General features: G+C 36.2%; 1 pseudogene; it reads right to left on the bottom strand.

The window, feature by feature from the left end:
• Positions 1 to 222: 222 nt before the first annotated feature.
• Positions 223 to 14,688, bottom strand: LOC139437922 (vomeronasal type-2 receptor 116-like; annotated as a pseudogene).
• Positions 14,689 to 14,910: the final 222 nt, after the last annotated feature.

Genomic DNA, 14,910 nt, shown 5'->3' with positions numbered 1-14,910 from the left:
ATATTCATCAGTGTATTTGATACGAGGAAACAAAAATGTAATTTAAAGTTAAAAATTTAGATGGCTGAAAGATGTGTTCCTGAACACTTTGAGAGAATGTAGGAAATTCATATGTTAATTGATGTTAAATTACATTATATTTATATCTAATACCTGAATGCAAGCATGGAGTAGATTTTCATCAGTCTCCCTATTTGTTTTAGTAACCAAATGAGATAAAACTTAAGAAGACTTATTGCCCCCAGAATGTGTTTTATTCCATAACCCATGGTGAGTGTTGCTATCTGGCCTTAAGAAAATAATATAGCACTTTGGAGCAAAGATGCAGCCTAGTAATCCAGCACTGGAAGCCAAGATGGAGAAGATCTCCACAGCTGCCATGACCTTGCCCTTGGTGCTGTGGTAGACAGGGAGGAAAGTGACCCAAACACTGCAGAACACCAACATGCTGAAGGTCAAGAATTTGGCTTCATTAAAGGTGTCAGGAAGGTTCCTGGCCAGGAAAGCTACAATGAAGCTCACAAAAGCCAGGCAGCCCAGGTATCCTAGGACACAGTAGAAGGCAGAGGCTGAGCCCTTATTGCATTCGATGATGATATAACCAGGCTCAGAGTGTGCATCTTTATCAACAAATGGAGGAGAGGTTCCCAGCCAGATGCCACAGAGTGTCATCTGGATCAGGGAGCAAAAGGGAATAACAAAGTTAGGTGCCCCTGAAACCAGCCACTGCCTTATCCTTCTCCCTGGAGCAGTGACCTTGAATGCCAGAACCACTGTGATTGTTTTGGTCAAAACAGTGGACACAGCCACAGTAAACACAATTCCAAACGTGATTTGTTGGAGGATGCAGATGGCTGTGTTTGGGCGACCAATGAAGAGTAAGGAGCAGAGGAAGCAGAGCTTGAGGGAGATGAGAAGGATGTAGCTGAGGATCCTGTTATTGGCCTTGACTATGGGAGTTTCTTGGTATTTCACAAAGACCCCAAGAATAACCGCAGTGAGAAAAGAGAAGCAAAGAGCTGTGCAGACCAGAGCCATACCCAAAAGGTCTCCATAAGCCAGGAAGGTCACAACTTTTTGGAGGCAGTGATTTCTCTCACTGTTTGCATATTGATGATCTGCACACTTCACACACTCATCCATATCTGGTGAGAAAAGCAACATGTCATCAGATCATGTTCAGTAATTTTAACTTTTTTATAAGTCCCTGAAAGAAACACATTGGATACTTTTATTCTTTTTTGTCAACTTGCATTGAATTCACAAAAGTGTGTGTTATAATCTGTTTATTTTTCTTCCCTCAAACTTTCTCTTAGAACTCTGACCTTCTTTCAACATTCAGACCTTCAAGTGGATAGGAGTTGCTCTTTTCATTTAGTGTTGAGTTTCGATTTCTTCTTAGAGATATATTTCTTCTAGAAATATATTCACTGGTGGGTAACATATACTCATAAAGAGCACATATTATAATTGCATGATTTATGAATTATGAAGAAGGAAACACATGGGTAACAATATAAAAGCCAAAAACTGGAACTAAGCTGCCCATCTGAAGCTCCTTTCCTAACTTCTTCAAATAATTACATCTCCCACATCTTCGAAGATGCTACCTTGCTGATTTCTAACATAGATTACTTCTGCTTGGGTCATTTTACTCAATATTATTTATATGATATTCTTCTATGTTACAGTATGCAGATATGTTTTCTTTTTACTAACACTTCTAGTCTGCTAAACCTTCATTCTCTTCACTCTGCACCCATCTGCTAGTAACGTCTACTCAACTTCCTGACTCTGCAGATTTGGTAATTCTAGACCTCTCTTATAAGATATTGTACAATATTTTTTCTTTCTTTAACTTTCATATTTCAATAGTGTAATATTTACAAGTTTCTTTTAATTAGCCTCATATCTCAGAAATTCATTTTTTACTTGTTGCCAAATAATGTACTGTGGTGTGTATGTCCCATATTTTATCAATTTAGCTCTTGATGGACACTTGCATTATTTCCACGTTTGTATTATGAATAATGCTTCTATAAATATTGTACACAATTACCATTCTGAGAACCTCTTTTCACATTTAATATAAACCTAGAAGTGGATTGCCAGGTCATGTGGTGATTCTATACTTCAATTTTTAAGGAAGTCCTATAATGCTTCCCACAGTGGCTGAACTAAATTACATTCCCACAAACAGGCGTTAGAATTCCAATTTCTATGATTCCTCTCCAACAATTGTTATTTTATATTTTTAAAATACAGTTATCTTTTTTGGGTGTGAAGTAGTAAAAACTATTCACTTATACTGCTGGATAGATTTCAATTATATTAATACATCATATTTTATTTACACATTTTACTGGTGATAGATGATTAAATGTTTATGCGTTTTGATTACTATCGATAGTGCTGCTCTGAGCATCTTTAGACATCCAGTACAAATATGATGCTCCATTACTGGGTCATATGCTATATAAATATTCATCTTTCTAAATAATGCCATCCACTTTTCCAACTACTTACACCAGTTTAAATTTTAGCAATCAACATTCATTTCCTTGTACCATGTTCCCTTAGACCCTTGACATGGAAGTTGTTTAATTTTTGCTATTATGGGGGATGCTTTGAGCTTTTTCACTATAACTTTTGTTTGGAATTTCTTGGAGAGTAGTTAATCTGTACACTAGCTCATATGTGCTTTGCACATTTCAAGCTTTTTTTGAGGAAAGAGCTTGTGCTCAAGCCATGCCCTTTTTAATGATGGATTTTCTGTCTCTCTTGTGATTTAGTAAAAGCATATATATGCTAGGAATGATTTCTCACTGGCTAGAACTATTTTACACATTTTATCCAACTTTGGTTGTTCCCTTCTATTTCCAATTTCGTAAGCAATGGTTTTGTTGTTTGTTTTTAAATAATGAATGGATACTCAATTTTATTCAATGTTTTCCTGAATTTTTTGAAATGATGGTTTCTCCTTTTCAAGGTGCTCATGTACTGATTTATTTTGCATAAAATAAACTTCATCACAATAAGTTCTTTATGTTATATAGCTGGATTTGGATAGCAGCTTTTCTTTTCAGCAAATATGAGTTTAGGCTCAAGAGCAAAATTGACCCATTATTTTATTGCTTACAGCAATGTTATCAGACTTTGGTATCAATGTTAAGCACTTCTCGTAAAATTAAATGTGCAGTTTTTCCAGATTTTCCTAGTATCTGTAAATGTTTGAGTAGATAAGGATCCTTTTTCCTTGAAAGTTTGGTTGCCTTTTTCAGTGAAGTCATTGGTCTCCCAAATTTTTTTAGTAGATATGTCATTTTAAACTATGGTTTAAAACCCAAACGGATATGAATATTTTCAGATTTTCCATTTTTCTTGGGATGGTTATGGTAACTTTTATTTTTGTGGGAATTTGAGAATTTCATTTAAATTTTCAAATATTTTGGCATGAAGTTATTTTTACTATCCTTTTATGATTTAATATTTCTGTACATATTTCCCACTTTTAAATCTTTTCACTGTTTATTATGCAAATTTTCTTAATTCATTATTCTATCAATTCATCATTACCTAACAATTTGTCTTTCATTAGATTTAGCTTTGAGTTTTATCCTTTCATATTTGTCTTTTATTACATTTTCTTTTTATAGTTATTATTTTCAATCTTCCACTTTCTTTATGTTTATTCTAATGTTATTATTTTAGTTTGTGATACTTAAACATCAGATTTTTTATATTTAAATATGCATACTAATAATACACACATAGGCATATAAAATTTAACATTAAATATTAGTCTCTGAAGATACCTTTAGCCCTATCATATAAGACACGAAATGTGGCAATTTCAATTTTAAACATTTCATAAATCCTATCATACTATTTACTTTAAACCGTGGGCTATTTAATAGTGTATTTCTTAATCTCCAAATGTATGAGAATTGACTTTGTAGATATACTATTCTTTTACATGTGCATGTGGAGCATTTACTCAAACTTGCTTATAACCAATGTGTACTTGAATCATTTTCCCAAGTTGACTAAATGCCAGGTTATATCATCAGAACAACATGTCTCAAAAAACTGAAACAACAGTAACCATTTCAGGGAATTAAATTGCATACTAATCACCAAAAGAAACTTAGAAATTTACCACCATAGAAGTGATTCTATATTTTAATATCATGAATATGAATAATTTCAAGATGTTAATTATACTATGAAAATAATATTAAAGACTATTCTACATCATATCTCAAACCCCATCCTCAATATTCTGTGTGATCCTGTCACATTGAAACTCTTTTCCGGTGCTCTGAATCTCTGAATATTATATGCAGTGGTGGTTTCCTTTTCTTCATTTAAAATAATTTGGCCAAGATTTTATTCCTCCCTTCACTCATTTTACATAATACTAATTTCCTGCCTCTCTGAAGAACCCATGAGACCCGTCCTCTCAATGCAGGTACGGGTCAACAGGTTCCTGTTCAAACATTCACTGTGTGCTTTAAGCATGGACCAAAAAAGTCTATGTTTTTCTCCCCAATTATCTGGGAACTTGAGGAGAGGGAAAACTAAAACTCCTCATCAAGGGTAAGTTAGGTCATCTTCATTTGTACACAATAGAAATAAATATTTCTAAAATCATTCCCAAACATTCTGAGCAGCTGCTCTGTGTCATGAACAGTTTTAGGCACAGAAACTGAGGAAGGTCTAAACACATTACATAAATATAATCTAAACAAGCTTTCACTCAATATGGAAATCAGGTACTTGGAACACCATGTACTAAATTCCAAGAGAGGGAGGAAAGGTGTATTAATTTGGTGGTATCAACAAAAGGGATTCCTAGAGACTATTTGGCCTTACATGTGTCTGAACAATGACTCAATTAAGCTAGTTCTGGGCAGAGAATTGGTGTCATTTCAAAGGGAAATATTTTTTATTGTAAAAATGAAATACTATACAAAGGAAGGAAGAATTTTGTTTCTGTAGTTGTCCTACAGATTCTTTCTAATACCTTGTATGAATTGGGGATATAAAGGAGATTTGGGGACATTTTTGTGGGCATAAACTTACCTGTCTCATTGGAAATCTCATTCTCTGGGCAGGGAGTGCAAAGAAAACAACAGGCAGCCTTTCCCTCCTGAAAGGTTTTCCTGAATCCAGGAGAACACTTCTCACTGCATACAGATTTGGGAGTCTGGGAAGAAATCAGAAACATGCTCTTAACAGTGAATCTTTAATTCATCAGTATTTAGATTGTTGGCATATTGGAGCACCAACAAATTTAAATTTCAAATACCGAAGTCAAATTAATTGATAAGATATCAAGTTTATAACATGGTATGAAATATAATAACTTAGATATGTATCTTAAATAAATGTTTTCTTTTTCCATCCTTTGGATAGTAGGTGAGAAAATTTATCAAGTGAAATGGTAAGTGGTTAAACTAATAATCCGGTCATGTACTTAGCTGGAAGGAGGGTATAAAGCCTCTGTGTTGCTTAGGTTAATGTATTAACACGGTCACTGTTTGGTCAAGTAAACTCTGGGTTAATTGTTATAGAGGATATTTATGGACGTTAGTCATCATGTAATAAACTGCATAAATGGCTGATTACATGTACAATCCACCAGGGAGATTTCTGTCAACAATGAATAAGGTTTTTACAATCAGACTACCTTAAAACAGGAATTGATTTCAGGATTTGGAAAGAACTTCCCAGCTCCTGTTTGGACAGGCAGCGTCTCCTGGGAACTGATCAAGGGCCTTCATGGTACCTTCATTGGAGCCCCTGTTTTCAGCCTGCCTGCAGAATCTGGACTTGGCCATCACCATGGTCACATGAGGGAATCTTATTGAATCTCATACTATTCACAGATACCTCCTGTTGATTCTGTTTCCTTAGAGAAACTTGCCTATTACAATCTCCATGACAAGATTTTTGATATTTTGTTGTAATACTCTGCATGGTAATTGAGTCCTACCCACCTCTGAAAATACTGTGGCCCATTCTATCACCTCCTCAGATATAGACAATTGTTGATCTCGTGGCACAGCTGAGTCAAATTGTCCTACTTTAACTTTAAGTCCAAAACCTTCTGGAAAATTCCAAAAGTTGAGAATGTCATAACTGGCTTCCAGTTTCCTTTCATCATCAAAATACACTGGGTCACCAGCAGGATTGTTAAATTGGACGTTCTTCAGAAATGGGTGAAGCTAAAAGAGACACACCTGTGAGGAAGTGGGTCCTCTGATCAAGGACAGATCACCAAGGTCAGAACATCCCTGATCCTCTGTAATCCCTGCTTCCTAAGGCAGTTTTATTATTAACATTCAATTAAGTAAAAAAAAAGAAACCTTAAGGAGGACTAAAATGTCACGGCATAAAATATTAAGTTTTAGGGGAAAACTCCAAATACAACGAGATGAAAACAATCTGCGAGTGTGGAATACAGACAAACCTTATTAGAAGAATCATATCTAAACACTCTCAATTGCTAACTGAATTCTCCCCAAGCAAGGTCATCAATATCTGAAGAGCTTGCAGAATTAAATGATATAATTTATATACAGTATCTAACAAAGTGCCTAAAGCTAATTCAAAAACTAGTTTGTCCCTGCTGTCATGTAATTGTTCAATGGAAGAGGTCTAGGTATTTTATATTAAAACTTTAAGTGGGCAGAATGTTGAGGGCCTTAGTAACAAGAAGCATTGCCGTTGACTAATAACTCCTTCCCTCTCTGCCATTGGCACCTTCCTGTTCATTACCATTTCTGCATAGGGCTAGATTTACCTCTTAGACAGTGAACAAGCAAATCATCTCTGACACTTTTCAAGAGACAGCCCTAAACTTCTTGACTTGAGCATATGCTGCATTCCAAGAAATTTATGATTATGACATATTGTGAAATACACATGCTATTCAATGGAAGAGGTATTACCTGCCAAGGGTAAATCACCAGTTCAAATCCATTTTCCACTGACTGTACTTCTACTTGTTGAAGAAGAATTTCATGAAGGCTCTGAGCCACAGCATACACTGCATTATAAACATTATAACTTCCTTCATTCATGTCCTTGTCAAATAGTGGTAAAATCCCACTGTGAGGTTGTAACCCAAACTTTCCCTAAAACTAAGAGTCTCCATCTCCAAAAGCTCAATCCCATTAGGGAGTCGGAGTCACCGTAAATGACAGTCACATTCACTGCTGATTTTCTGATCTGGAAATGATATTGCCAGTGTTTTGGAGAATATGTCCTCTCAGTGACAGGGATCATTTCCAAGAAGGCTGCGCAGACTCCATTTTTGTCCATCTCTGCCCTCAAGTCCCAAAGAAACTTTACACCTCTCTTGTCTTCTGAGATGACTAGTCCCACCCAGTTCCAGCTGAAATGGAGCATCACTGAGACCATTGCAAGGGCCAGAGTTGTGTCCTTGGGGGCCATCTGATAAAGAGATGACCGCTTGCCATCATCACTCAGTTGTGGGTCATAGAGGCCAAAAGCAAGCTAAAGATAGGAGTGAAAGAGCTGGTATGAGAAAGAAGATTGGTCAGAAGCACAAAATCAGCCCTGATGAAAATTAAACAATGTATTATTTTTTATTTATTTTATTTTTTATTAAATTGTCTTTTGTTTTTAAGATACATAGATCACATACAATGTTACCTTAAAAAATATGAAATTCCCACATACCCAACACCCCAATCCACCACTACTCCTACATCAACAACATCTTTCATCAGTGTAGCACATTCACTGCATTTGGTGAATACATTTTGGAGTATTGCTGCACCATGTGGATTAGAGTCTACATTGTAGTTTATACTCACCCCCCCCCCAGTACATTCAGTGGTTATGGCAGGATATTAATGTCCAGCATCTGTCCCTGCAATATAATTTTGGGCAACCCCAAGTCCCCAAAATGCCCCTATATCCAATCTCTTTACCCCTCTCACTGCCCTCAGCAACTATAGTGCCCACTTTTTCCAGATCAATGCTACATTTCTTCCATCACTAGTAAGAATATTTCTGTAGTAATATATCAGTAAGTTCACTCTAATCCATATTTTACCTCTCCATCCTGTGGACTCTGGATTGGTGAAATCCACTCCACTTCTATATCAAGAGGGCACTCAGATCTCACATGGGTGATGCATGTGATTCTCCTACTTTGAGTTGTAGGCACTCTCAATTCCTAGTTGTGGTGGTTGACCAACTTCAACCTCCCTGTTAGCTGACCTGGGTAAGTAGATACAACTCCAGGTACTGGTGCTCCTGAGGGCTACAGAGACACACAGGTCTACAATCATGGCAGCTGACTCTGGAGTTCAGTGCCTTGTCAGTGGACCCTATTTTGGAATTTGTGTTCCTCAGTGTGATGGAGGTGGACTCAGATGTGATCTTTCTACACATGCCTCTTCTGTCACTTTTACTGCACCTGTGGTTGGCACTGGGGTTGGTGTATATCCAGGAGACCTGAACCTCAAGAATGACCAAATTGCAGCTGGGCTCTGAGCCTCAGCAGAGTTGTAAATCCTACTCACTGGTTCATTAAACAATGTTTTAAACAGGAAAAAGGAAATATTTGCTCTTCTTACTTTCTAATAATCTCCCTATCCCTGAGAGCATATTGGAAACTACTTGATCAGTCTCAACGGTCTAGGAAACTCCTTTGGCTCTACTCACTTGGTTTCACATATGTTCTAAAAAATGACATGTGAACATCCCATCATGTCACTGTGTATTGGGGCTGTAACCTTTGAGACATGAGTAACCACAATTTCTTCATTTGACCTTTTCTTTTAAGGTCCCTGAAATTAGCAAAGGAAACATTAATTTATCTTCCCTCCCATCTAATGAGGCTCACCTGTGGAATTTTGTAGAGTTCCAGCAGTGTCCCAATCTGGGCAGAAACTGCCCATGTTGTTCCTGTAAGGGCTGCTACAGACTTGCTCTCTTTCCTACAGGTGTAATTAGGAATGTCCTTGCCCAGCCCTGATTGCCAAATGATGGGATTCTCCAATGTCCTCTGTTCACTGTGTAGTGAATTGTACAGATCAAATCATAAAGTAATGTTGGGCAAAAGATGGGGGTTCCTGTTGATCTCTTCAATAGCAAAAACCAAGGCCAGAACATACTGGTAGTTCTTGGTCTGAAACCTGTATGGAATGCAAAGTTATATTTAGACAGAAGACTCAAATCATGATTCTATTCAAAGTCAATAAAATGACCAAATTAAGGATGAAAGCAGAAATTGAGTCATTCTTGATTAGTGCTTCTGAAGCCTTGGAAATCAGCTAATCCTAAAAGAGCTAAAAGACATTTGAAGGCTATGACTGAATTTTGTATCTTTGGAGGAAGATGATACTGTTTACAAAGGAAAGTGTAATGAGTGAAAAAATTCATAAAGGATTTTTAATTTATTCTTTATATCAGGAAACAAGAATTATATTTTCACATTAACACATTATTAAATGGTTTATATAATAGCAGGATTATTGTCATGAGTTTAGAGTAATTCCAACTGAAGGGTATATCTCTTCAAAAGTTCAGTTCCACAGCATAAGCAGAATTGGATAAGAGAGGCAGAGGGGCATAACATCTGTTGGGTGAAAAGTGTCGACAAGAAGATCGATAATCAAATAGCCTTAGGTTCTACCCCATCAAGTTGTGGACATGCCCTCTTCCAACGGTGACATACTAGAAAGAATGTCAGAGCACAGAATAGGAAGAATCATGTAAGGCAGGAATATTTGGGAGAAGGAAACTGATGAAGTGCAAGGTGATCCGTACCTATACCTAACAGGACTGGAAACACTGTAGTATACTAAAGGGAAAGGTGTCATGATGTCTAGGAAGTCTCTTAACCATTTCTTAATCAAAATATTACAATCCTAATAACTTTAACAAATAATTCCAGATCTTCCTTTGTACTCCCTTCATATGACCCTTACTCTTTCATCTTTATTGTTGATTTGTGCACAGTTCCACTTCCTTTATTAATAGCTCCTTTTGCAGGACAAATGAAATTCCTTTCATATTTTTACCTGGCCATTGAATTTCCAAGAAGAACAAAAGTCTCCTGCATCCATTACAAACATTCTTTTTCACAGGCTTGATTAACACACTAGTAGCTATCGCTTACTGTGCATTTCAACAGTTCGACACAGGTTTTCACGTGTGCTCAATCAATCAAACTTGTCAAATTTTTCAAACATAATTTATGTTTAGTAGATATATGTTGTCATTTTAGAGAGAAATATTGAAATTTCTCACTATGATGCCTTGTTTATACCTTGTTTCATTATTTATTTGTTTGAGGATATTATATATTTATAATAATTGCTATTCGTTTGTGAAGATTTGAACCTTTTTTTTAATATGAATGTACCTACCGCTCAATTCCTAAGGATGCATTTATCTTCATCCAGATATAAATATACTTACCTCTGGTTAATTATGGTTTTTAACTTTTGTAATCTAGGGTATCTTTAGAGCTACACACTTTGGCTTTCAAGTTTTCATTTTTCTTTATATGTGTCTTATAAACACATTTTACAAGGAAGTAGGATGGTATAGTCCCTATGGAAAAAAAAATGAATTATCTACTGGAATCTCTTCCACAATATAGAAAAAGAAGGAGCACCATAGCCGTGACAAACACCAAGCAGAAAATAATATGAAATAATCGTAAAAAAGTACTATTAGCGAATTAGGTAATAGTTTATCAGTCTTCACTTTTCTGCAATGATAAAAAGGTGCACACTCAAATAAGTAGATGAAGCATTAAAGAACATTGAGCATCTAACTGAATATATTTGTTTAGGAGAAGAGTATTTTCTTAACATGATTAAACACAAAAACAAAAATGACTTAAATTGAGAAATTAGAGTTTGCTTAATACAAAGATAGTGAATCAAAATTGGAGGTGGCTGAAGGTCAGGCATGGAAGGATCACCCCCACACAGGGGCTGATCTGCACAGTCTAATACAATCCCCATTCAGGATCTGAATGGCCAAAAGCATTAGCCAAGTTTGCTGATGCAGAATGTCATATGCTTCATGTATTGCGGTATGTCCTGTGCTTGAAGAATCCCTGAACAAAAAGCATTTTCTTTAAAATCAAGGGGAGGATGAGTTTTGTTAATTACAGGATTGCCTTGTACCTTACTGGCATTGCTAGCCTATTACAAAATGCAATAAAATAACAGGCAAAAAAGAATGGAAAGAAAGGAGCAAACCACAATCTTGCTGGAAGCAAGAGGTTCACATGGGAAATGCAAGAGAAAACGTGAAAAGTATTTTTAATTGAAAAGGAAGTAGCCAATCAAATATGTACAACTCTTAACAATGTTTAAATATAATATCAATAATTTATTAAGCTTTATGGGAAACAGATATGGTAGCAATAGATTAATAATAAATTCTTAATATTAATAATGATATAATATTGGGCAATTTCATTTATATATTTTAATACAAGTAAAAATTAATATAATTCGTAATTGATATTATTAAGACATATTTTAACAATAAATGCACTGTAAATTTACCTATAAATCAATTTGTCTGTTACCTGTAAACAAGACCACAAAGCTCTACTGAGGAATGTAAATGCATAACAAACAGGGAAGTGGGTCTAATTCAGTGGTTGAGCACCTGCTTTCCATGTAAGATGTCCCACACTCAATCCCTCGTACATCCCCCAAAATATTACAACTACGTCAATAGTCTACAAACGTTCTATAAAAGTTTAGTAGTAGTATTATTGAATTAATGAAAGTTTTCTAATAATGATTGAAGTAATGAGTGCAGAAATATGTGATAATACCAAATATCATTGATTGCACACTTTTGATGAATTGTATGCTTCATGAATATGTATCAATAAAATTGATTGTTTAAAAAAAAGTTAGCAAATTAGTAGATTCCCAGTTACCAGGGCACAGAGGATGAGGTGAAGGAGAAGGTGGAATTATTTTTTAGTGGGCATGGATATATTCTTAGAGATGATATACACATTTGGGTAATGGATGTTGGTGATGGCAGCACAATAATCATTTGGAATATTTGAGTGGTATATATGTTATTATAAACTATTTTTAAAAATCATTGAGACATTTATAAAGTTAATGTTAATACAGCTTGAGGTTTCTGGAAATATGGTAAGTTCAGGAAATTATTGAAATAATTGAGAACACTAAGGGGAGAATATAACAGAAAAACCAATAATTGCAGTATTTAATTAGGCACAATATTTTAAACAGAATGGGAATGGCATTGGAAGATATGGATAGATCAACAGGACAGGACAGAAAATGGAGAACCAGTCTGTGTTTAAGTGACTATTTCACGCATTATCAAGCTGGTCTTGGAAAAATGAACTGTTTCATTAGTGATGAATGTATATAATTTTGGAATATAAAATGAGGTAATCTACTACATACTTGAGGCAAAATCTTTCCAGTTCTCAAAGGAAACACAAAGTAGTAGAATAAGCACATCTATTTATCAACCTGTAGATTACGGAGACATTGCCAGAAAGGCACTCAAAATAAAAGAAAATATACCTAAATTTTACTTTAACTGAAATTTCAAGGTGTTTTTTATTTAAAGATATGTTACGGAAAAATATTTAAAGCTAGCAACAACATAATGATGAAATGAATTTTTAATGAAAATGCTCTTGTTAATTCCACTAACAATATTCTTAAAAAGCGAAAAGCCCTAGATGTGAATAGAAAAATGGCTAAAGCCCTGAAAGGCAAATCGCCACACTCTGAGGTGGTTTAAGTGGATAGCAGAGTCTAAGAAGAAAAGCAGTTAGTGAGTACTCTTCTGTCAGACATTACACCACTCTTTCCCTCGGCCTTATAGGGTTCTTAAAACAAGCTGGGACAGATGAGAAAATCTGACATTCTACCCCAGGAAATTCAGGTCGAAATGTCCCTGAAGAGCCAAGCTCTACTCCTGCATTAAAAGGCAGCAACCAGCAGCATCCTTCAGAATGAGGTGTGTGCATCAGTCTTTGATGACAATGGGACAAATATATTTTGGAAAATTATGGAGAGGAAATAAGCAGGGAAGCATTGGAGGAGTATTAAAGAATGGAAGTGATAGGCAGACAAATATCCAGAAATGTGAAGACAGAAAATTTAGTTGCAAACTCCTTCGAACGAGAAAGAGGTCCCAAATTTCTAACCCTTCCATCCCCTGTCAAAATTTTGCGGAACTGCTTGCAAATTATATGCTTCAGGCACTTTCAAAAAGCATTAACGCATCATTTTACTGAGTGAAATCCCCTCTTCTCACATGAGCAGAAACTATCTGCTGGAATCTCCTGAATTTTTTTTATCAATTTTTTTGAAACGTGATCCCTTGAAGTTTCACTTCATCAATTCATTAATTACACCATCAGATATAGAACTGGCAGTCTCAGAAATCTAAAAACGGAGGTAGTTTAAATGCCCCCATGAATCAGAATCAAGCTGGAGTTGAAAATATCTCACAAATGATTCATCTCTTATACCTGGTCAGGCAGGCTGTTCGAGGAGGCATGAATGAAGCCCGAGAGGTGATGATACAGAGATATTTCAAACAGTAACCAGATGCCTACAGTAAGAAATCTGACCATGCGTGGGGGACACATATACCTGGGTCATCTTGGTAAGAATATTAGTGACTATCTTCATGGGGAAAGAATAATTAGCAAACCCTTGTTTGGGGAACAGATATTTACCTGAAACCTTTTAGCCAAGCTCTAATGCCAAAGGATAGGTTTTCTAAGACATATCACTTGATCCACTGCTTGTGGCAGCAGACTCAGGAGGAAAGGCAAGGAGAAGTGGAGCTTTTTGGAGAGGGCTGTCTCACTTGGATTCCAGCACTGGAAAAGGGAAAGTCATGGAAACTAAAAGGAAGAAAAATAGAATATTCTCGTTCCCCTTTGAAAGAAAAAATAGCAGTGGGAAGAAACAAAATAAATTACTCACATCCTGGGATGTGGGTAGCAGGTGTGAATGGCAGGGCAGGTAATGTGGAGAATGTTGATCAAACCATCAGCAAATTGCCTAGGCAGCATTCAACCTAATAATAATGCAGAAAATGAATGAAAAAGCACTTACTGCTGTAAATAGACTTCCTTGGTAGGCTGGGTGATCCAAAAATTTGTTAGAAATGTATAAAGGGGGAAAAATCCACCTATAATCAGGTCTCCATCCTTAAATACACTGGGTTTCATTCTGTGGAAGCAGGTAGGATCTGTTAATCGCCATGCAGAGAGGGGAAGCTGCAGGAGCAGGAAAATAAAAATCAGTGGGTACATCGCAGAACTGTCTCCATGAATCACAGCCAAAGCTTTACATGTGTGCAAAGTATTTATCAGACAGAGATGAAATGGAACCTGTAGCCACAAACAGATGTATCTATAGATATAGATATAGATATATAGATATATAGATATGTGCATGTATGTGTTTGTGCAGGATATTATTATGATCTGGAAAGGGGAGTCTAATTTCTCCAATGATCTCTTTTTGCTAAGCTTTTCCATATCCTCAAAGACAACAGGGGGAACTGAACATATTTTGCCCTTAGGCTCTGCATCGGAGGTCCTGTGCCCAGGTGTAAATCAATGGTTGAAAACATGTTTGGATTATCCTCTTCACCCATCGGCGCTATGATTTCATCAATAAGGCTCCAGGGACCACCTCCTCTCCAGGAAGTTTTTGCCTAAACTTTGTCAGTGCAGCAGGTGTAGTCAATGAACTAGTGTCCATCCCATCAGAAAAATGCTGTGTCATGAAGGAAGGACTTATGCTGGTCAAGTTTCAGGAAGAGCATCCTGGGATCATGGACTCCAGAGTCCATTGATATGGGTATCCTAAAATACAT

Source organism: Dasypus novemcinctus, chromosome 30 (genome assembly GCF_030445035.2).
Source record: "Dasypus novemcinctus isolate mDasNov1 chromosome 30, mDasNov1.1.hap2, whole genome shotgun sequence".
Lineage (NCBI taxonomy): Eukaryota > Metazoa > Chordata > Mammalia > Cingulata > Dasypodidae > Dasypus > Dasypus novemcinctus.
This window is presented reverse-complemented; position numbering and strand designations above follow the sequence as displayed.